The following is a 25,453-nucleotide window of genomic DNA, read 5'->3' as shown; positions in this document are numbered from 1 at the left end:
ACAAGAGTGAAGCCAAAGCGTCTCAATCGCCACCTGGTGGTTGGCTGCATTATAGGTCTTGAAGCCTGCCTCCTCCATGTTAGTGGAAGGGACATGGAGCAGAATAAATCCAAAATACATGTCACAAATTTGAATGGCGTCTGTCATTTACTGATGTTTGTTCAAATGCAAATTTTTCCAGTAAAGGTGATTTTAAATAGTTATACGATGATACAAAAACAGGGTGTAACGCCAAGATTGACAGCTGAGACCGACTAGCGATTGGTCAAGTGGGTGTATCTCGATACTGCGGATCCATCTCCAGATCCCCACAGTAAGACTCAGGCTGTAAATTTGCAAGAAGGCAGCTTTCGACCCGCAACATTTCAGCTTCATTTCTAGATAGTGGGAGGAAGTGCAGACGTGTCGTCCATCTTTATACACAGTCTACAGTAGAACTATACTTCGAGCCCACGGCAAGCAATTTAAAATTTTTCTTAGTAGCATAAAATCATTCCCACTGGCCAAAACTGGCACGGCTGCTTATACAGCTGTGAAGGAAATTACAGTCAAATAACCCCACCTGCTTAAAGTTTAACATCCTTAAGATTCATCTATGCATGGACACACACACACATACGCACGCACACACCCACACACACAAAAAGATAAAAAACCCTTGACTGAGTTGCGAGCTCCGGTCATTTCCACAGCAACATTGCAACTCAGTCTTCAAACACCCTGAAGCTTTCATCCATGACAGAGAGGCACTGACGTCCTGCACTATCTTACTTCAACAAAAATTGTCGGCTGCTTTGGTTTGACATTTATCTGCACTGGTTCACCCAAAATGTGTTTGAACAAAAAATAAAAGGGGAAAAAAAGCTGGTAAATCAACCAAAATGTGCACAAAACTTTCCAAGAATTAAGCAAATGACATTTTTCATTTCACAGCATCTCTTTGTTAGCCTCCATGCTCTTTCATCCTGTTATTCCCACCCCTCCATTCATCCTTTCAGCGAGATTCTTTCAGACAGGTATGTTTTGAGTGTGATTCCTCTCCTGCGTCATAGTTCACCGTCCGGCCCACATGTAATATCTCACACTGGCGTAACCATTAAGACAGACATTGCTTTGGGCAACAGCCTGGGAATCACAGCTTAACCTTTTCTCTCTTTCTCCCTCTCTCTTGTGAATCACCTCATTTCAGGCCATTTCCTCTCTCGCTTCTCGTTTTCAGGGGAAGACTCTGCATCCATCCCTACTCTTTCTGCTCCCACCATCCACATTTCTGCGTCTCCTCCGTTACGACTGCCTCCTTTTCCTCATCCTCATCCTCATCCTCCCTCTCTCCCTCCTCGTGGGACTCAGAGTAATTCCATTGTCAGCTATAAGCCTCCGCGGGGCTAAACACTGAGGGAGATGCAGCTTTTGACGGTTCGGCTTGTGGCAATTAAACAAAGTCGAGGCCTCTGCACCCAGGAAGCGATAAGGCAGGGATTTAGTCTCTGATTATGACAGGAGCTAAATGTCTTCAATTCAGAGTACTAGCATACTATGCACTTAGCATGCGTCATTCAGAAGGAGCTGAGTCACGGTGTCCTCAAAGTCAACGTACTTAGTGTCCTCAGAGATGATTTTTTTTTTATGGCTTTTCCCGCTTTTATTTGACACTTCAGAGCATAAACCAACACAACAAGATGGAAAGATGGTTATTGAGATGAGACTGCGTGTGATAAACTACTTAATGACAGGTGCTATATTCAACTGAGACACCAGAACACTCCAGCATGCACAAAGATGTTTACACTGCATCATTGGAGCTGACGTTATAATTTAGTGCTCAGAAGGTGAGAGGCGAACGTTTATCTAAAATCAAAATAACAGGGAAATGACGACACTTGTAGCAAACAGCGGAAACACGCAGGAATAATTATACTTGGCATTTATTCACGATGGCAGCTTACTGGAGAAGAAAAGACGCCTCTTGGCTGAGAGAAATTATGTCATTAAACTGTCTAAGGACAAAAAGAAAATCAACATACAATTGAATTTCTTTGACAACAGTGTCATGGAAAATGCAATTCACTTGATTTAAATTAAGTTGTGTTTGCGGGATCAGCTGTTCTGGGGAATGGAGCAAAAATCGAAGGAAGCAAAAAGCATTACACATGTGAACTGACATTCTGGGGAACAGTCTAATGTGCTGCTCCAATGCCAACTTTTGACTTTGACGTATTCTTTTAACTTTTTAAACTAAAACGTCTGGCCTAGATGCAGTTTGTGACATCACTGTCTGCAAATTGTATTTCTCACCCACCTCCTGGGCCTCCATCACAACTAAAGGAAATATTGACAGCCTTAATCCCCAACCATTCTATTTTTAAACAGCCATCTGCAACAGTACACAGGCCCAGAGCACATAACAAAAATCTCTATGTACGTCTTGTTCTTCATTTATCCGCTTGTTCTTTCGTCGCTGCCTCCCCCTGTCCCCCGCCTCTTCACTCCCTTATTCCCTTATTTTCTATCTCTGCCTTCTGATCCTGCCTTTGCCTCTCTGACTTGTTCATCTCCCTTGTTTCTCTGTCTGATGCACCTCTCGACGGGCTTGTTTCTCCGCAACACCCTCCACCGCCGTCACCGCCGCAAGGCTCTGAATTTGCCAGGCAGTGGCGTCATTGTAATAAAACGTGCGCTAAGCTTGCTTCATAAAGCTTTAATGAGAGGAGTGGACCGGCGGCATGGTGCATCATCGCCACAGTAAAAGCATCGGACACAATAGATCTCCAGGGACAACCTCTACCTCTACCCTTCACTGCCTCCTCTCGCTTGTTCTCTCAGCATCTCCATATGTTCGATTGTTTTTTGTGTACAGGTTTGTGTCTTTTTTTCGGGCTCTTAATTGCTCGCTCTGTCTGTCAAGCTGCTCTGTCTTCGCACAGACTTCTTCATAAATCTTTCTCAGACAGCCCGTCTTTATCTGCATTACTCCACACAGCATGTCCAGCCTGCATCCTTAATGCATCTCCCTCTGCAGCTGCCCCTGCTGCTGGCTGATTCACTTCATATTCATCTGGAAAGCCCTCTTATACATTTTACCCCCCTTTATTTTCAAATTGAGATTTATGTCCAACTTGCATAATGGGGAAGAAAATGTGTTGCTTAAGTTATACAATACTTTACAGACTGATTTCTTAGTTCTTTAATTGCTTCTCTGGTGTTATTTTCATGTGACAGCAAGAACAGATGCTCACAGATAAACCTGCTCCTGATTTCATTGTTACTAAACAGCAGCACAACATAAAAGGTTGCATATTTACAGATACAGATATTGTCACACATTCTGAACACACAAAACAAGCATAATCCCCCCCTACACACACACACACACACCAACTTTCAGACTTTTTGTATATTTGTCCTGGTATTGCTCAGGGTGACCAACAGTGTAGCACAGACCAAGGATGAAGGAGGGTAAAAGCCATTAATATGCTTTATGATCGACATTATTAGTGATACAGTCATTGCCAAGTGCTTTACACTGGCATTTCACATTTAAACTATACACAGTAGTAACTTATAGAGAAGTAGCCCATGTTTATTTAGTTTAAGCTTGTTTAAAATTTCAGACCTTCACACTTCACAAAAAAAGCTGCAATGGAGCATTTAAGAACGGGTGAGATTGTTTGTCTCAAGCCAAGACAGATCAAAGCAATCTTCACAAAGTTAAAAAGATTTTAGTCAGATGGCTATTTCATAATAAAATTCATACAAACGTGGACCATAAATATTAAAATGATATAGGCTTGTTGCCTCGTCTTTAGTTTATTGTTCAGCTCACTGCAGAATGGACAGAATGGGATACTGTTATGGCGATGTGTTTTGCTGCTTATTATGCTAGCCTTTTCTTAGGCTTATGGGTAAAAGAATTTCGTTTTCCAAAATAAATGTAGTGATAAATATCAGATAAAAATGGTGGGGGTGGAATATTGACTATATTTTATTGATTAGGACTGGTTCTGAGGAAGAACTGTTTTATTGCTTCTTGAAAACCAACCACAGAAATAATAAGTGTAAGCCGAATATTCTTAAATTTATATGAATCTCCCAGAATGTACTATTCCTAATGAGGGGGATGCTTAGCTTCATACCCCAGTGTATAGGAAGCAAACTGACAAAAAATACACAGTGCTGAATGTGGATCATTTCGCATTCCATCGCCAGTTGGCTGAAAAATAATACAGCTTTTGGCCAATTCTAACATCTTCAAAGTATTTTTGACACAGATCAAGAGTGTGAAAAGCAGGCGATAACTCTGTCAGACTATTTGAACAGAATCAAACACAAACTGTCCAGCATGCTTACAGAAAAGCAAAGTTATTAAAAATAATAAAATAAAAATCCCCAGGTTTACTTTCTCACAGAAGTATATACTCTCTAGGTGTGTAAAACCCTTTGAAAAGGATACTAAACTCAAACTGGAATCTCATCAAGAGTAACTCAGTTCTTAGAGAAGTGTTTTCCCACACCTCCCAAAATGTCTTTCCAGAGGGCCCCTACATTACAGGACCTCTTAGAACCAAGACATCTTCTTACGTAGAATAAAAAATCGACATGGCTTCATCGACATTTAAAGTTTACTTACAAATGTGACTTTTGCAACCATTGCGCTAACATGAAAGAATGTAGACAATTAAATTACTTACAGTGCTCTATCCTAAAAACCTAAGCACATGGTCAGAAGCACATGAAGCAAGTGTATACAGTCCAAATCCACTCTTAAAGAAATGAACACAAAAGTGACAGCGCTGGGAGCATTTTCTTCCTCTCTCAATTGATCATGTGTGTTCTGAGTGTGACATACACTACTCCAGAGTGTCATCTCCCATTCACTTTAAAGTTTGACCAATGTTCATAGAATAACAGATTTTCCTGATCGTAAGAAAGCAGGAGAAGCGATTTGCTCTTGTGCAAAGCAAAAACATGCGAACAAAAAACAGCAACAGCTGGATTCCATCGAGGCTCCCTGGAGTGAAGGAGGCACTGGAGCATGCTAGCACACAGCGTTAAGTCCTCTACTTAACACAACACAACCTTTCTGGTGTATTTAAGACGTGATTGACAAAAATAGCGCAACTCGGAAACATCAATAAAAATCAGACTCCATCCATAGCTAAGCTAGCTAATGATTAGCACAATCTGAGGCCTACATTGCAAAGAAAACACAACAGCTATTTGTTATATGTCTACAATTTAACAAAACTAAATACAACAGTGTCTCACGCAATAGCGTAGGAGGCAAAAGAGGATATATTGAAAACCTCCTGCACAAATACTACTGCTACAGAATGACTAGGAGGGGGGGCACTTTAATACACAAAATTCGAAGAAAACTGCAATGCTACTTTGGCTACTTAACAAAAATATAGCAGTACACACTACATTGATTCAAGCAAATAGACAGTTTTCCAAAAGGCACTGAAAAGCTCTAGAGTCAGCTGATAATTCTCTGCAAGTTTAATTGCTGCCAGAATGCACTTAGACAGAGAGCTAATTGCCGACTTTGATTAGCGGAAGTATTTAGCCACAGAGGTGTTGCAAATTGTTTACACCCACACTGTCCTCCACAAGGAGTTGACAAAGGCAGAAAGAAGTTGTGAGAGAGTTAACCAAACAAAACAAAAATCAGGATCTTTCCATAAAGTTTTGGTGGGGGGGTCATTTTTTGAATTGAGCCACTGCCCTTAAAATGTATCTGAATGCCCTTGGGTTTCTTGGTAGCGTTGGTTAGTTGAACATTCATTGGAGAAGAATGGGGAGCTCTCTCTGTTCAGTAATTTCAGAGGCATTGCTCTCACTATAGGTGGATGGTACTTGCTCGCTGAGTACTACCTATTTTCTCTAGTGTATGATAGCCGCTCTCAGCTCTCCAGACCAGAGGCATTGTAAAAAACAAAAGATCATGTCTAGACTTCATTGTGAAAAGCAAAGAGAACATTCCTATACAAAGTTAAGTACTGGCTAAAGACTTACAACAAGCAAAATTAAATTATTGAAAGTCTTTTGTTTTGTAGATTATCTTAGAAAGAATGCAATTTAAGGACACATGAACAGCTCCCCCAAAATACAGCAAATGCAGTTTCCTGTTCTCGCTTGAATCATTTATAACAACGTGTGAGGAGCCTGTCGCTGCATTTCTGGTTGAAACTGTGACTGTGTTCTCCAGAAAAAACACATCAATATGAGTGTCCTTTTGTTAAAGTGTGAAACAATAGTTTTACACTGACAATAGCACCTGTGCACAAGTACACAGGATTATAAGGACAATACAAAGTCAGGAGATCAATTGTATTTGGCAGAGACCACAGTCACAGTATGGATTTCATATTTGTTCCCCTACGCTATAACATGGATTAAGGAACAATGGAGCAACTTGAAAGCAAAAAAATAACTCCGGCACCTCAAAGGGAAGAGAAGAAATGTTATCAACTACAGCGATAATACAGTTTTCCTTAAACATATAAATCTAGTAGAGTCAGACATACAAATGTTGAGCATTTCTTTTCAATAACACCTTTCATTAGATCTGAAACAATTTAACACATGCCCCTACAATACAGCCATTCCCAGATAAATATAGACAATTATTCTTAACCCAGATAATAACTCGTCATCCATCTTCAGAGGCAATTTTACGGTGACAAGCTATAAGCCTCAAGATCAATATTCATTCAGAGAGCATGCTCGCTGTTTCATTAGAATATGGGCCAAAATAAGAAGAATACACTGGAGCTATTTGAGCTGTTTTCAGCCAAAACAACATCCATGAATGACATTTGGAGAATTACACTGTTTCTTTCCAAAATAAATATGCTTGTTATATCTACACTAATGGGTGTTGTAATTGGCTTCCATCCGGTTTAATGGGATGCATTTAAAATATCTAAAATGCCAGCATGCAGTGTTTAATTGGTGAGGTGTTACTACTGGCACCAGGCCTCAAGTGTGCTCATCAGCAGCATTATAAGGACAAGATAAAAGATACAGCTTCACAATCAATAGTCTGGCAAGGGAGTTCAGCCACCTTATGGATTTCATATCTGATCCTCTCCACTAGCTCGAGGTTTACAAGATAACTGAGCCGCAATAGCGTCATCAGCAGGCAACTGATTATCGAGAGTGGTCAGGTATTGTGTGCTTTGCTGTATTCTATTCTTTCACAAAACAGAGACGGGGAGCCTGGGCTGTTCTGCGTGAAGGAAGGAAAAAAGACCAGGACAGCGAGAGAAAGAGCAAGAAAGGAGGAGAACAGTTCCAAAACCCACTAGGGGGCTCTGACATTGACGAGAGGGAGAGCGCACTCCTGCCAGCCAGACACTGCAGAGACCGCGGGCAGGAGCAATCGGTTACTGAAAGTAGATATTCACAAAGAAGCAGAGTGAGAAAGTAGGGAATTGCCACCCAGCACGTCAGCAAAGGCTGGAAATTAGTCGTTAAGTGCTCTAACAGCTCTATGTGTTTGTGTGTGTGTGTGGAGATGAAAACAGCAAATACACACATTTAGTATCAAACTGCACAGATCTGCCTCAAAGGCCATCCAGGATATATATTTTTTTGGGTGGGGAATATAGGGCTGAATATGAGGTCAGAGGTGGAGGGACGGTGGGAGGAAAGGCTCCTGGGTGAGACTGCCACACTCCACTGTCACTTGTTTATTCTCTTTGATTACATCTTTCCACTACTCTGCACCTGTTCTTCTTCTCTGCTCCTCCAGGCCCTGTCCCTCAGGCTGAATGAATAGAGCATCTTAGAAAAAGAGAAGTGATTGGGTAAAATGAGGGCAGGTGCCCAAGAGGTGGGTGGGGGTTGCAGTTAGTGAATATGCTAATATGGCTTCCTCTCTTCTGAACTCTAGTCAAGCAAGAAAAACCTCACTGGCAATCGACTACAACGTATTTCCCATTTGAGGATGATTTTAACAAATTACATTTTTACAGTTTAAAATTATATAAATGAAAATTTAAAAGTGAAATCTCGTTTTTTTTAATACTTGGGCCCTATTTTGATAAATGTTGGTATACAATAACTTTTGGAATTCATTTAGTAGATGACCTCCGCTGGCAGCCATGAATGACATGGAGGCAGTAGCAACAGTTTAATCTTACAGGGCAACTGCGACAGTCAATTAAATATATATTTTTTCACCAATAAAAGGCTCAAATTGTTATTCTGGGTCTTTGCTAAGAGTCTGGAAACGTAACATGTCTCGCTCAACGAGATGTCTCACTCTCAAGTCTTGTGAGACTTGTTGCAGGAAGAAGGGGATGGAAATGTGAGGGAGAAAGAGAGAGTTGAAGAGAAGAGTTTGAATTTTACTGAAAATAACTATTATGGTTGAAACTTTTTCTGATGTGGACAATGAAGCATTTCATTGTGATGGCCATCTCTACCTGTTAAAGCAGGAGTATACGGACAACGAGCTCCTACAAATTGAAGCTCGAACATGGAGAGAGAATGATGTTATAAGCAGAGGAGGGACAGCGATCTACACTACCAATTCCAAAAGTTTTAATCTAAGCCGACGCGTAGATGTGTACCCTACAAAGAACCCTAGGCCATACCCTGACGTGCACCTCCCCAAAAATGTAACTACACATTGAAGCTGTGATTGGTCCACTTGGTAGCATTGCATTTCCCGCAGACAGTATTTCTGGAATCTCCTGCTTAGCCTCACTTGGTTTAATGGTCATACAGACCATCTTTTCCGGCGTCTTTCTTTTCTTCATTGCAATTCTTTAAGAAAAAGTCATTGCTGTTCAACATCTATCAGCTCCAACTCCAACATGATAACACTCGCCACTGTTCTGGAGTAAACAGAAATGCCAGAGAATTTCTAAATAAATGGACCAGAAACCGTAAGAAACTTAACACAGTAGCATAGAAACTCTAGGACCCCTAGCATTTCATCTCCTGTAGTGATTGATGAACCCATTATAACTATCAATATTTGATTAAATTTATATTTTGATATTTTCCTACAGTTATATAAAATAGATAAAATGTGTGTCCCAATCTGTCTTGTCGATGTGTTTATATACTACAAAGCAGCAAAACCAAATCTCTTTTTCAATTATATGCAATGCTGCACATAAATCTGGAAAAGGTGCAAGATTGAGATAAGCATGAAAGAAATGATTATTTGGCTGATATTTTTATAACCTTACACAAAGTGCTGTATTTGCCAGCATGACTTTGCATGATTTGAACCCCGCTCTCTGCTGTCATGGTGTTGTGTTTCGTTCTCCCACTGTTCACCCTGACTACTATAAACAAGCACTTCGCCCTGTCAAAGACATATTTCCACAAGAGCAACAATTCCTTATTTCTTAGACAATGTATTGGTGGAATAGAAACTTGTTTTCTCGCAGTCCAGAGACTTGCATCTCACATGAAATAACTACTTCCATTTGTGCTTAGGCGTGAATGTCTTTTTTATTTTGTATGTTCTAACGTGATAGAGAAAATTTATACTCGGAAATACTCCAGCCTTGTGATATCACAAAAGAATGGATGTAGAATCCATTGTCTTTTATTTTCTGCTTGTATGAGCAGTGAGACTGATAATTTAAAAACATTCATGACTTCTGCCCAATATCATTTAAGTGAAAGTCATATTTTGGAAAAAAGCAAAAAGCCCATTGCTTTGTAAATACCAAATTGGTGGCAAGACTGTGAAATTGACATTTCGTAAATAGCCATTTTGGGATTTCTCTGTATATTTTAATAACCTGTTGTGATGTGGTGTGAAGGCCTGCACATTAGGGAAATCTCAAGCTTCAAATATCACATCCTATTATTAAGTTTGTTGCATTTCTCTGCATTAGTCAACAGTGAAAATGGAGTATGACGAGAAGATGGGGGGAGAGGGAATTACATGCAAAAGCGATTGAACATTGATGTTGGTTGTAGCTAGCACCATCTCAGTCCAATGAGCCATGCATACGGCCAATCAGCAATTCTCTTTTCTGTAAAGACATTGGGAAATGAACACAGTGCGGTGACGTCTCATTAGCGTCTGGAGTTCATATCTCTTCGCTCAGCACATTAGTTGGAACATCAGGCTCATCTTCCACAGACAATCACACACAGTGACAAGAGTTGGGCTCAGTCATTGCTTTTACAAAGAGACAAAAAAGTTACTACCCACAAAACTGCTGAAGTCAAGAGTTTCTCTATATTTCCTGGATTTGTAGTGAGTGTGGGGGCGGCTCAAGAAGTCCAGCAGGTCATCCGCTTATTGGCAGGTTGATTGCCGATGGTTCAATTTCTGTCCACCAATTGGGCAAGACACTGCCCCAGTGTGAATGGGATGAGTGAAAGCGGTATGTATACAAATGCTTGCACGTTTCAACCAGTTTAATTGAAGACCTATGTAAAGAGTCCCAGAATAACTTACATTTCCCCATAAGTGAGAATAACTCTCCGAATGCAACGTTATCTATCTACAGTCAGAGACAGTATATACATGGGATATTTTACATAGATATTTTAACATATTTAAGACTTTTTAAGGCTTAAAATTCAGATTATTAAATCTGAGACTTTTAAAGACCCTGTGGAAACCCTTAGAAAGTGGCCTTATGAATGCCACTGCTTTCAGTATATAAATTGCTATAACCAGTAGTGGTCCCGTAAGCCCTGAGCTGCGTGAAGGGCTAAATCAATCTATTGCATACTAAGCACAAACAGCTGTCATAAGATTTTCAGATGATTTCAACTAATTAACCACAAGCAGAAAAGCCTTGGACTACAGCTCTCATATAGCACCTACAATAGACAGACTGCATGTCTGTCAGATTATGAAGGAATAAAAATACTAAGTCCCTATTGTTCCTTGATATGTTCAACAAAATGCACCAAAAAAGCTCTGGCCTACAGACCATTAACAGCGGTTTTTCTGCTGTATTTACAACTCACTTTAATCAAATGGATGGAGTGTCCCTGATCTGGAACCTTGAATGATAAGTTTGCTGACAGAGGTTTTCAATGGCATTGTTATGTAAATATTAATTTGGGTCTGTTAGGCCGGTTCCAGTAAATCAATGTGTCATCATGGAAGAAAAACATTCAAGCTGCAGTTACAATAAACATCCCAACGTTCTAACTCTCATGGCCTTTCTAGGAATAAAACAAGGCTCGTTATCATGGCAACATTATTAAAAAATGTCCTGAGGACCTGTGTTCACTGAGGTGTCTTATAAATCTTGTAATACTGAACCTGGCACAAAAAGGCTCACGGCAAAAATGTGGCTCACAGTATATCTGCTCACAACATGATATACCAGTTAAACATGCACTCAAACATGCACATGCACACACACACACACACACACACACACACACACACACACACACACACACACACACACACACACACACACACACACACACACACACACACACACACACACACACACACACACACACACACGTTTGAAGCAGCATATATTATATTGACAATGTGCTGCATTGCCTCTCCAATGAGGTCTGCAGCCATAGAGATAAAAGATAGATGGAGGAAGAGAGGGAGGGAAGAGCGAGATAAGAGCGATAGAGGGAAACTACATGTCACCTGTCATAGTGCTGTGCTGCATACCCCTAGGACACAGCCCTTTAAACAGGGCTAATCTGTGTGTGTGTGTGTGTGTGTGAGAGAGAGAGGGGGAGAAAGAGAGAGAGGGGGAGAGAGCGAGAAAGAGAGAAAGATGTGACAGAGAGCCTTTTTACTCCAGTCATCTTTAAGCACTACTAACAGTAGCTAAAGCCCTGCGGGCCTGTCCGGTAGGAACACAGTCATTCATCACACACACACCCACACCCACACCCTCACACACACACATACACACACAGAGCAAGAAAAGAAAGGCACACACGGCCAATATCAAAACCATTCATCACAGCAGACAGGGGGGGAAGGAGGAGAAGAGAAGAAAGCGAGGAGGGGAGGAGAAACTCGCTCACTATGCTTGACTCATACTGTATGTAAGTACCGTGCTTTCATCTGCCTTCACACAGAGAAACCTACTTTTCCTCTGGTACGGCACACTTGGCATGCACTCCTCTCTTGTGATGTGCCTTTTATTTTCCTTGCAGTTTTGTAGCCGTGCATAACCCTTCAAATATTCTCCACTTGTCAATTCCACACTCGGGCCCGACAGCCCCAGGTGCATAGAGCCATTTTGCTCGACATGGTTTGCGCACAGGCCTTTTTGAAACGGATGCCTCTGTTTCGAAATGCCTCTGTGATTGCTGCGCCTAAACATGGGAAGTGTTCTGTTCTGGGATTCCACAGATTACTAACTGTAGGCCATGTCAGATACATCATACAAAAACAGGCACGTAGCAGGAGGGCTGGGAGCATAAAGATGTTACTTAGCACCAGATGCTATAAATATCATAAAGCACAGTTCTTCAGTCTTAAGGTCTTTGCACACCAAGTCCATATGTATTTTTTAAATCCGTCATCCAATAAAAATATAAATAAACATCCCTTCTGAAAAAGTGGACTCAAGCAGGGAGGATGATTTTGTGGTTCCTTCACAAAGAAAGAAAAAAAAAACATTGGGTCCATCAAATCCTGAGAAGCGGTCAGGAGCAAAGAGAATTGAATCTTCTCATCAAGGAGTTGTGAAATTATTCCGATTGCTTCTTAGTCCATAGGATCTACTACAGGATGTCAGTGGTTCAGTTTTAATATGCTACAAGGAACACTGTTCCAAAGAACCTGTTCCAAAAACTTTAATGATGGACAAAAGATTCAGAGTCAGGGTTTAAAAATTAAAAATACATATTTGATGTATTTGCTTTCCCTGATTACAGTCACATGCAGCGTAGAAAATCCAGTAGATAGCCCAAATAACCTGAAAAAGCCTGTCCTGAACCCGAATATCATTTCAAAATGTATGTATAAACGCAGTCTGTCGGGCTCGAGTCAAGATCCACCCTCTAAGACACTTATCAAAGTTGTCCTTCACATTTATAAATTGATTAAAATGGAAAACATCCAGTTCTCTCTTGTGTGCATGACCTTGTGTGTTATTCCTCAAGATGGACATTAGTTCTAATTCCTGAGGTGTGTTAGTCACTTGAACAGGAACAAAGTTCATTTATGAGCATTTGCTGATTCAACTGGTGCAGATGTCTGGAAACATTAGCTGCAATTTGGGCCAAATTCCTACTAATTTAAAACGTTGAAGGCAGCAGTGAGGATTTGGATTAGTGTCCAATGTCAGAGGTAGTGTTGCATCTGGTGTTTTCCCCGGAGGAAACAATAGCTCAGTTGTATAGCTTAGGAAACAGCAAGTAAGAGAAGTAACTCAGAGACAATGAAGGTTATCTGTCCCATTTTCATTGTTGGCACAGGAATTGTTGGATCGCACATCTGTCCAACCTTGATTTATTTTTTACTTTTTGCAGTACTTCTGAACAAAGTTTTGCTACTGACTGATTTATAATGATGGCGACAGTGCAACAGAAAGAGAATCTGTCAGAGAAAATTGTATTTAACCTTCTCTTACATTGAAACCACTGTTGCCCTCTGTTTCTTGACTAAATGGCTCTGTTGCTCAAGGTTTCGTTTTATTTCTGACCTTGTCTCTTTGATGATAAAATATTGTATGGTCAGAGAGAAAGAGAGAGAAGGGAGAGAGAGAGAGAGAGAGAGAGAGAGAGAGAGAGAGAGATACTGAGTCCGAACCAAGGTTCATGTCTTTGCGACATATGAACGTCCTTGTCATTTAAACATATAATTGAAGCAAAAAACTTAGTCCTGCAAGTCTGGGTGACTCTGACTCTTTCTGACTCTGTTCTGACTCTGAGAGACTTCCACTTCCTTCTCTTCTTCTATTGTTTAATGTTGTCTAAACTTCCTGCAGTTGGTGCGAAAGTCCATACTATCCAAAAAAGGGTTTTCACACTGCAAACAAATCAAAGAAAGGTTCAGATTGATTCAGATCGAGACTGCCTCGTTGGGTCGGACTGAATTTTGATCCGTTGGTCAGGACCATGGTCCGAGGCACCTTTACACCTGATATTTTGGTTCAGACTAAACCAAAAAGTCAGAGGGTCCAGACTAAACAAGGTCGTTATATTTACAAGTGTATGCATATTTACAAGTGTGTGTGTGTGTGTGCACTTTACGTGTATCCCTTTTCATCCTCACAACCACGATGAAGGGAAGAATATTACTAGATGGAATGTCCTAAAAAGTAATAAATATGGTTCCTGTCCGTGTGTGTGTGTTGTGTGTGTGTGTGTGTGTGTGTGTGTGTGTGTGTGTGTGTGTTCCCTTCGAGCTCAGCAGGTCTGCAGTGATTGAATGTGCTCCCAAGATAAACAGAGCAGTAATTTAACAGAGGAAATGACACCCCGCCACCCATTTCTCCTGCTGTCTCACTCCTCACCTCGCTGTTCCTCATTCTTCTTTCAGTCCATCCATCTCACTCTCCCGCTTGTCTCCTCTGTCTTCTCCATCCTTCCTTTTCCTCTATCTGCTCATTAGTACATCTCTTTTTAAATTCTACTTGTTTGCTTTTCAGTTCAACTCAATTCCAACTGATTTCTCAGACCACAGAAACAATACAATAAAACAAACTTTGATTGGTGATTTGACCTTGTGTCCTCGTGTTGAAGTGTCATTTAGCTGAAGTCACTGAACCCCAGATTGTTTCTGATTGCCAGGTATTACACAGCAACTGCACTGCAATCTGCAGCTGACTGAGAGGCAAACTGTAAATCACTTTATCTGGTAGAAAAGTGCTTTAAAACTGTGGTTTGCTTTTCCACTTTCAGGCTACTCAAATCAAAAAGAGAGATGTTCCGATACCAGTTTTCTCTCCCTGATACCGATTTTGATACTATTTTGTATGTTGATAACCCTTTATAGGAGTGATGATTGCGATCATTGTTGTACGACCTGGCACAGGTTAAACCCTTTGAAAACAATGAATGCCATAAAACCTCTTTTATTATCTAGTTTGACAGTCATATCTGAAAAAGAACACAAATAAATAAATGAATGCACAAAAATTACTTCTTTTAACTAGCTTGAAACGGAAGTTTTGCATATGGTGCATGTCACAGTTATACTTGTGGAACTTGCCAGCGTGGAATATTGACAGATTGCTGATATTTTAGTTAGCTCTGGCTAATGCTACACTACCGGAGATCACTTCTTCTTCGCCATTCTAAAAACAGTACTAAGTAGTGGCCGTACATCACAGTGCAGAAGTGATTTCCGGGAAAAGACAATTGCAGTTTTATCTGTTTGAAACAAATCTACTTGAAAGACAGGGTATCAGACTGGTACATAGATTTGCATAGTCTCTGATGGTGGAGTTTGCATTTTTGGCATTTGTGATGCTAGTACTAATCAAAACTCAAAGGAAAAAAAATAAAATAAAACTGACTCAAAAACAGAAAAAAAGAAATTATATTACCGAATAATGCTACACTGCTCCTGGTCTTTATAAAATGCATAAGGTGCAGTATAAACGGCTTCACTCTCCAAACATCCACGCCATATTTTTTGAAAATGTATTTCCGTGATGTATGAGGTTTGCAGTACAATTCAGCCCATCATCTGAAGCCGTCCTCACTGGCCTCATTTCCTCCTTGCTTGCAAAGAAAAAAAAAGATGCTTCTCAAAGTGCTAAGAGCTGAGCATATTTTTTTTCCCAATGTGCAAGTGTGATTAAAGTTAAAAAAAAACAATTTTACCCAAAGAGGTCTGTGCTTCCAGGAGTCTCACATCGTCGCATAGCAACAGTAGGAACCGTGACTCGCACTTTCCCCGAGCATCTTGAGTGTTGCTGCTAGCTTTTAAAAAAAAAAGGTGCTTGGTGGACACAAGCCCTAAGAGTCTCATAGGCAGCTATTTAATTAAAAGAACCAAATCTTATTTGTTTGTATTTATTCAATGATGAGCCTCCTGCTCCCACACACTAACTCTGGAGTGTTGCTCCTCAGCTGACTCTGCTTCTCCAACCTTCAGTTTAACATCACTGTCGTTCTATGAATCTGGATCAATTCTACATGTTCTCCTTCATGTTTTCTTACTCAAATGTATGAGAGAAACATACATAGACACAGAGATAAAAAATGATTCAAAAACTATAATCATTATCATATTTAACTTAACAGACCAGTTAGAATGAAAATAAAATCATGCAAATAATCATCAGTCTTCTAGGTTCCTTTGTCTCCACATCTTACCTGAGGGACTTTTGCCAAATTGGTGACATTTTATCCAGCTCTCACTAACGCTACAGTACCGGAAAACACTTCTTCTTCGCCGCTCTAAAAGCAGCACTTGCCAACTTCCAAGAAAAGAAAACTGAGATTTTTATCTGAGTGAAGCTAATATATGCTACTAATATTGCATACTAGCTGATGCCAGACCCAGCATTTCTGGTAGTATCGGTATCGGAACAACGAGACTGAAAAACTAAAACTAACTCAAAAACGAACTAACGACTATCTGCAAAGTTGCAGCAGGTTTTTCTTTACAGCTCCACAGTAAAGGTTGCAGGTAGATGATTGTTTGCGAACTCACTCAAATCAATATCCTTTGGGATAATGGGGTCGTATGTCCCCGGTACAGTTATATGGGAGTCGGGGGCTAAAAGGTCAGAAACTTCTGCTCTATAGCAAACAAAACAAAATAGCAGGTACGTACACAGCCACAATAAGATATAATAAGACATAAAAATATATAGCACCATTAGGGATAGGCTGAAATTATGTGCACAGGTTTATAAGTATCCACTGACACACTCATTACATCATCTGACTGTGGCTAGTGTTAGTGTGTGTGCTGAGCTCCCAGTCTGGGTAAACACAGCTTGTCTTAGACAGAAGGTTTGGGAATCCACAAACAAAACATTAATCATTAAAGACAACGAGTGAACAAAACTTGTCTGGTTATGACAATGCTAATGAAGCTGTGCAGGACTAAAGTGAACTCCAGAGAACAATTTGGGAAAGTGGTTTAAAAATGTTGCTTAGTACAACAGATGACGTTAATTAAAAAGTTATCACTGAATAATGTTGTGTAATGTGCTGAATTATAGGGTGGAGAGTTGATGTTCAGTAATTAGCCTGCTTGATAATATTTCAGGTTGATGCAACTGGTAAACCTGAGATAAAAGAATGTACCAATTAAGTGGAAAAGCAATGTTTTCTCCCCTGAAATGATAGAAAACACACTAGTGATTTTTATTTAGAGGAGAGCGACGGTCAGAGAGATTCTATCTCAAAAAACATTTTAGGAAATAGAGGAGTGCAAGTCACCATTAGAATTGTTTGGTCAGATCTACAGTATGTTGAAACATCTTGGGCTCTATCTCACACCTGGTGCAACGTGGTGCGATGCAAGTGTCGTTATTAGTTTCAGAAAGTTGTCATTTTCCTGTCAGGATATTTAACTCATTTAAATAGCAAATGCACTTGCACCCATCTCAGCGTCTTACAACGAGTTGTGCTCAGTTGTATGTTGGTGCATTGCTATTCTGAGTAAAACCATCGCTCAACAAAAGCCTGTTATTTTATGGATCACTGTGAAGATTGTGATAGAGACCTACCTAACGTATACTCTGTTTGTCACACACAGATGGTGTGTCCTCTGCAGAAAAACATTTCCTCTGACTACCAGGCAGCTCAACCCTTATCATATCAATCAATTGGTTTATTGAATGCTATTCCCAAAATGATTAATTAAGAGACCACACTTTCTTAATTAATCATCAAGAAACTAAGTACAAGCCTGCAGCTACCTTTTTTTCCTGCTGTCAAACTAGCAAACATGGATTTGGAGATTAAATACACTTGTGCTTTATATCGGGAGCTTACGTTGTTAAAATAGAGCCTCATGTTTCAGCAGGTCAACCAGGCAACCTGGTTGGGATAATGGGGTCGTTATCTGGAAAGTAATAAGTATTTATTTGGTGTTTTTATTTGTGTCAAACTGCCACATCCCTGCTGGAGAGGGAGTTAGATTTCGTGAAGTAATGTGCCATGATCATTACGTTTGGGGATTGCTCTTCTACGGGCCCTGAATTACCATTGCTCACTTGTAACTACATCAGATGGAACATGTTAATCTATTATAATAATATACTGCTTTTCTTTTTACCTTTAATGAATACATGCTCATACTGCAGGGAGCTGTGAGAAGGCATGAAGGAAAAACCAAAGATCATTGGTGTCAATATTGTTTAGTATTGGTATTTTACAGGGCGCTTGTCTGTTTGCCAAACATTGTGATTGCCTTGATTTTTAATTGGTTTGCACTTTATAAACTAGACACACTGAGTGATTAGCATGATGTAATCAGCAACATACCAAATTCAAATCATCAGAGGCAACACGGCAAGATATGTCTTCTGCTCCATTCATATCCCTGGAATGTTTAGAAACCATTTTGGCTCACAAGGCTTAAAGCACCTGAATTTAAAAAAGTAAAATGAGAGAGGAAGCAGTGACGAGACATGGGACTGTGTTAGAGAACAGAACCTTTCCCCCTCTTTTTCCTCTGAGTCTAACTACACTTCGTCCCCCTGGGTACACACACACACACACACACACACACACACACACACACACACACACACACACACACACACACACACACACACACACACACACACACACACACACACACACACACACACACACACACACACACACACACACACACACACACACACAGGGAAGCAGCCCAGTGAGCAGTCCGTGTCCCCAAGCACAGTCAACCTCTGCAGATGAAAGTTAAACACACACATGCACGAACACACACACACACACACACACACACACACACACACACACACACACACACACACACACACACACACACACAGTCGTGTCTTGAGGACTTAACATGAACTTACATTGATGTCCTGGAGGCTTGTTCTAACCTTAAACATAATTACTACTTGCCTTCACCTAAACTTAACCTAACCTTTAAATATATGTTCACCTTAAAAAGTAATGATTGACATTATAGGGACTTGGTTTTTGTCCACATTAGGAAGACAGATTTAGGTCCCCACAACATGACTAATACCTGGACCACACACACTACACACACACACGTTCCTATTATCATTATCATTAATATCTAAGTCACCATTGATTTGTGCCTGTTAGTTTCCCTTCTTCCACTGCAACAGACCATCATAACCTCAGATGCACCTACTAATAATTCACAGCGTCAGTGAAACACTGCAAACACAACCACAAAAGTCATAATAAAACACACAAGCTCTATGAGGTCTGGAAACATGTGGTGGTCATGGTTCTAAGGGCTTTCCTGCGTCTCAGCCTTATACTGGACAGGACTGCACATAAAGGACAAACTCTGCTCCTCAGCTTTCTGCAGAAATCTTTCCAAAACTTTCACATCCCACATAAGTATTTAAACTGACCTCTAAAACATGACTGAGAGTCTAATCTATTTTGTAAGTTGTCTTTGGTTTATGTGTGCAATTTTTATCTTGCCCTTTCTCGGTGAAGGAATAATGAATTGGCTCCAAATGTCTCTAAAGGTTGCTGCACGCTCTTCAGTCCCCCTTTTCCTTTACAAAATATCTCAATTCATATTTTAGACTTTTTTTTACTGGGGCCTTTCATCCAGAGAATTCAACAAGCGGAGTTTCAGCGCGATGGTCAAACACTCCCACCGACAACACACTGCAAACCCGGGGTTGTTATTACTGAACAGTCATTTAAAAGGCTGCAGAAACTCAAGAGAATTAACCATGCAAAACATGTTTAAATGTCAAACTAAACCCAGCACGGAGGATGACTGGTGCAAGTGTGGCTGTAGGCAAAAGAAATAGATGGTGTTTTTAATTCTCTCAACATCGATACTGCTGAGGTGCCCCTGAACAAGGCACTGACGCGATCTGTAGTGCTCCAGTGAAGCTGTTCACTGGATGAAGATTAAATGTAGAAGAGGTTGTGCAGAAAGGTCTCCAATGGATGAAGGAGTGCAGCTACATGATTCAAAATAAGGGAATTCCTGGCTTAATTCCTATAGAGAAAAAAATTTGAGGAAAATTGAGTGTATATTTATATCCAGTATATAAGATCTGTACATTAGTTTGCAACAATTCACTGCTTCGCTGAGAATCGCACTAGAGAGCTGCTGAAGTTCACTTTTTAAAGCATCTGTTCCACTGCTATGTCTTTTTCAATTGGGTGTTTCTTGAAGTACTGATTAAGCCTGAAAACAAATATGTGTTTTAACTACAGTATGTTATCATAGTTTCATAGTGAGGTCACGCAAAAGTAATGCAAAACATAGAGTGAACGCAAATGTAATAATTAAAAAATGTGTTTTCAAGTGATCACGGCTGAAACCTTTATAATAAAGTAGGATAGAATGGACAGAAAAGGGCATCACAGCGATGAGAAAGTTTACAAGTCTGCATAAAAAGTACTGAAAGCTGTCGAAAGAGAACGGAGAACACTGTCAAAAAGTGCAAGGTCCTGAAAATCCAAATCTAATTTCAATTCTGTATAATGTTGGAAAAAGTAAGCTTTCAGTCATGATAACAAAAAAGGATAAATTCTATGAGCTCCTGACATAATGGATATGAGCAAAGACACAGACAATGATGAAAATAACAGTGAATGACAGTAATGCATATACCGTGTCGGAGCAGCTTCTTCAGTGTTCATGAACTTAAAGTGAGGGGAGAGAACAAAGACACTTGTCCTAAGTGCTGCGGCTCTGCCTTTTTACGAGGGCTACACAAACCATAAACTCGATATACTCACAGTTTTTAAAGTCATGACAAAAGACATGTTTACATGGACAACAACATTCTGACATCCACCAGACTATACTCATAGGAAGCAATAATTGAACGAACACATGTGTGTTGTAGCCGTTGGGATGAACTAGTCTGGAACTTTCTCTTTTGCTGCACCTCCCGGTGTGTATTTATTCCTATGACCTTTTACTGGCAACAGAACCTCCTGGTCTCATCAAAACATCCGCCTCCAACCCCCCTGATGCTTCCTGCCCCATGGTAGCCACTCAGCTCCTTAAAGGTGCAGGCAACAGAACAAACCCCTTAACAGTGCAAACAACATAACAGCGCAAACTTCCTAACTTTAAATTAAATATACCAAAACCACATCAAACAGGCTTTGGCGAATTCTGTCCATCAGGTCGCATTACATTGACATATATTACATTATAACGTCCAATAGGAGTTTTTACAGTATTTACAGGAGTTATCAATCGCTTGATGACACAACAAGATATAGAGAAATAATGAGCAGTTAAAGCTTGTGCAGGATTGAAAGAAAAGCCTCTTGGTATTTCAGGTTAGGCCTTTTGAAACTCTGGCGGAAATGTCGGATGTAACATATAAACAGATAAACAAACAAACCAGCATCAACAACGTTTTTTCCCCATTTTGAAATAAAGTGCTCATATCTTTCTGCGTCTTAATTGCAGGGCTCAATTAATGAATTGTTCATTTCTAGCAGATACAAAGTGTTTCCATCTAACATTCATGCACTGAGATAGGTCAGCCTCAGTATTTCCCCTATAGCAGAAACCATGCTATTTACACACACCACTGGGCTTCAACAATATACACACATCATCACACATGTGCAGACACACATTCACAGCCTAATCTGCACATCAGGCTTTCAGGAGCCGTGTTTCGATTATGACTGAGTCTCTCGCTTTCTTCAGGCTAAGCTGTTTGTATGCAGATAACCACAAACAAAGAGGGCACATAATTGAACGCACGACATGAAATATGGAGACAAATGTGCAAAGACGTGTGCAGGACATGACACGCGTTTAGATGGATGGTCGGATGAGCACAAACGCAGGAGGTTCAGTTAATGCTGGGGTTTGCCGCCTATATTCTGCCGGAGAGAAAAAAAAATCCCATCATGTCACACAAAAAATCGAAGGACATGTTTCCCAGCTTAAAGTGTAGTTAGTGTCATGTGTGTATTCAGTGACTGCGCCTCTCATTGCCTCTCAGTTGGCAGCATTGTTCTGTATGTAACATCCACAGCAGGCAAACACTCAAAAGGTCTTTGGAGCTCGAAACGCGGAAGTCTTCTCATGAAAAATAGATTTGCTCTATAAAAAGATCCGACAATCTATAGCCTCCAGTCTTTTTGAGTTGTTTCTACAAAAGTGGAAGTGATTTGGATGAGTATGCAGAGTAATGACACTCAGTGTCTCTATTACTATCTGACATGTAGGAGAGGGTCTGCACATTTTTTATCGAATGTTTTATACCTTAAAAAAGAGACTATAAAGCTATGTTTCATATTGTTGGAGTGGTTACACAGACTGCAAGATAGACTTGTAACAAACAACAAATGCATTAAAGAAGATTTTTTCAGCAAAATGTGGTCGGGGCAAAATCTAAGTTTAGTGGTTTTAAAAGAAACGTACCAGTCAAAAACACAAGTGTTTTCATTTCCACGCTGAAACACTATGCAGCCAATCAGAAACATGCATTTATGTTGTGAAAATAAGAGGCAAAACAATGGTGATTGGAGTCTCAAGAAGCGCTCGTCCAAAACACTTCACAGTTGATACTGCACTTTCATGGGTCGTCAGCAATCCACACGCCAAGTCTGAAGTTAATCAGCTGAGCGGTTGTTGAGAAAATTGAGGGACACACAGAAATACAGACACATATTTCCTGATATATTTAGTGGGAGAAGCAGCAGAGTGGCCAGGTTTTTCAGTAAAAGATCCTCAAAGTAATTACAATATATCCAACAGCCACATGATAAAAAATATCACAAAATAATCTTTATCTAGTAAGCTCGGGGAGGAGGTATAACCCGACGGTTTCTCAAAACAAAATGTCTAATGAAGTTTTTGTCGAACAGAGGATTTGGATTCATTTTAGCTTGGAAATATGTGGGGACAGTATCATATAATAATACTTTATAAGAATACCTGTGAACCAAAACCATATGAAGATGTTAAATTTGATAATACCTCTCCTTTGAAACAGAATAGAATAGAAGACCTTTGTCATGTCATGCTCCTCCCGTCAGGCAGACAGTACAGGGTTCCCCTCCGCAGGCACCAAGGTGTGAAACACTCCTTTGCCCTCTGTCTATCAAAGCCCCAAATACCACCTAAGCTGAAATATGTGAATGATGTCATTCATCACTGCTTTATATTGCACTATTTGTACATTTTATTTGTGTAGATGAAAGTGTGATGAATGTATTTGTTGTTTTTTTATAACTGCAGACACTGTGATGTCTGAAGCAAACTTTCCACTGGGACAACAAAGTCTATCTTTGGCTCAGTTACTTTAGCAGAGTTCCTGTGAGCCTGACTGAATAGTACAGTCCAGTGGAGGAGCTCTCCACGGTGCTGACTCTGAAATCAACCTTAAAGAGGCACATGCTCAGGAATGTACCTGTGTTCTCGCAGGTATTTGTGACTGTGCTAACCCGTAAGCCACCACCCGGTCTGAGGTCATCAGTCGTAGCATGTTTACGTTCCCCCTGTGCAGCTCACATCCAGTTCAAGACTCTGCTGCTGGTCTACAGGCTAATGGAAGGAGCAGCACCTTCTTACCTCCAAGCCATGATCAAACTGTAGCTCTCTGAATAGGCTTTTAGCTTGTGTTTCGGGAGGGTTGTACTTGTAGCACTTGTTCCTTTTTAGCTTGTATTCATGTATTGTTCGTATGTGTGCATTTAATGCCCTGTCCAGACTAATGCAGATATTTTGCCAAACAAACTTGTTCCTTTGCGTTTGGGCCTCTCATCCACACGCTAACGGCAATTTAAGTCCCTAACATAGAGATTTTTACAAACGCCATCCAAAGTGCAGATTATATAAAAGGGAGCATATGGGAAACGATGATGTCAGAACTAACTTTACACATGCCCACTAATGCTTAAGCGCGTGCCAGAAACAGCAAAAACAATGGCAGCTTTATTCCGGTTTCTCTATGTTCTAGCACTGCTAGGTCTGATTAGAAGTTTGCAGCTATATTAAGCATCACTGCACCACCTCTCTGGTACTTGACGGATCAATGATGTAGACGCCACCTACTGGCCCGGCATTCTTGTTAGAGCCTTTTTAGTCGTATTTGTGTTCTCGTCTGGAAAGAGATATTTTGTCAAATGAAGGTCGTGTGGACAGTGATTTTTTTTAAACAGAGGGGAAAACATCTGTTCAAAGAAATATCTGCAGTAGTGGAGACAAAGCTTCAATGTGCATTATTTCATCACTTGTGCTTTCTCTACCGTCTCCTTAATCTTGAGATGCCCCACTGGAACAACACAGAACTAATCACCATGAAAGTCATTGTTTGACTTTGAGAGCACTGTATGTATAGAGTTCATATTTATTATTAGTTTCTTGTTTATTGTTTAAGGCTTTGACCTTGATGAACAACTTCAAAACATGTTTCTGCGTCTGTTATTTAAAAGATATTTGCTACATGTCACTATGCAGCAGGATATGAATATTATACAGATTAAACATAACATAGCTAAATGGATACCTACAGCTGTGTTAGCTTTATTTTTAATACTTAATTTACTACCATCTTCTTGCTATAAAATAAAGAGCAATTATCTTAAATTACTAAATTAAGTCCTGTATGATCCTGTGGCCATGTACTACAGAAATGAAGCCTCTCTCTCCCTCTGCAGATCTAATCTCCCTCTCTCCTTCTCCCCACTAGACTGCTCTGACGAAATTACCTTCCCATATGGAGAATATTACTCCAGTATGCCATCTGTACTATCACCCTATCATCCCCTTGAGCGTATGACCATGTGTGTGAGTGTGTGTGTGTTTGTGTGTGTCTGTGTGTCTGTGTTTGAGTATGTGTGTGAGGACTAGAGCCTGTGGGAGAATGAGCAAAGAGAGATATGTGTGTGCGTGTGTGTGTGTGTGTGTGTGTTTGTGCATGTCTATACTTATGTGAATGAGTGAGAGTTTAATCAGTGCCAGTAATTCACAGTCTGTATCACTGCCATGATAAAACACAGTGTACCCTACCAACTCAGAGCTGATAGGTGTGGTTAATGCTCCTTTTCATGACTCACAAACACAATTATCATATCATGCATATACATATACTGCTGAGAAGCATGCACAGAACAGTGTGTTACATCACACAGCAGGTAAACATTGTTTGCTTTTCACTGAGAAAATAGATGCGATTATAATGGCGACAAAGAACTGTACGCACACACACACACACACACACACAAAGCGCCATGAGCTGTTATCTTTCTTTTCTTCTTTCTCTCTCTATCACAACCCTCCCTCCCTTTCAAGCAGACACCAAACACATCCCTGACCCAAATCTTCTGCCGTCTACCCTCACCTACTGCCTTACAAACACCAACAAAGCTGTCTGAGATGATATTCCTCAAT

General features: G+C 40.3%; 1 protein-coding gene across 5 annotated transcripts in view; it reads right to left on the bottom strand.

Annotated features, from left to right (window-relative positions):
• gria4a (glutamate receptor, ionotropic, AMPA 4a) overlaps positions 1-25,453 on the bottom strand; it is a 107,657-nt gene that overhangs the window by 62,134 nt on the left and 20,070 nt on the right. The gene's annotated exons all lie outside the window — the stretch shown is intronic.

This window comes from Hippoglossus stenolepis, chromosome 4 (genome assembly GCF_022539355.2).
Source record: "Hippoglossus stenolepis isolate QCI-W04-F060 chromosome 4, HSTE1.2, whole genome shotgun sequence".
NCBI classification, from domain to species: domain Eukaryota; kingdom Metazoa; phylum Chordata; class Actinopteri; order Pleuronectiformes; family Pleuronectidae; genus Hippoglossus; species Hippoglossus stenolepis.
The sequence above is the reverse complement of the archived record's forward strand: the minus strand, read 5'-3'. Positions and strand labels throughout refer to the sequence as shown.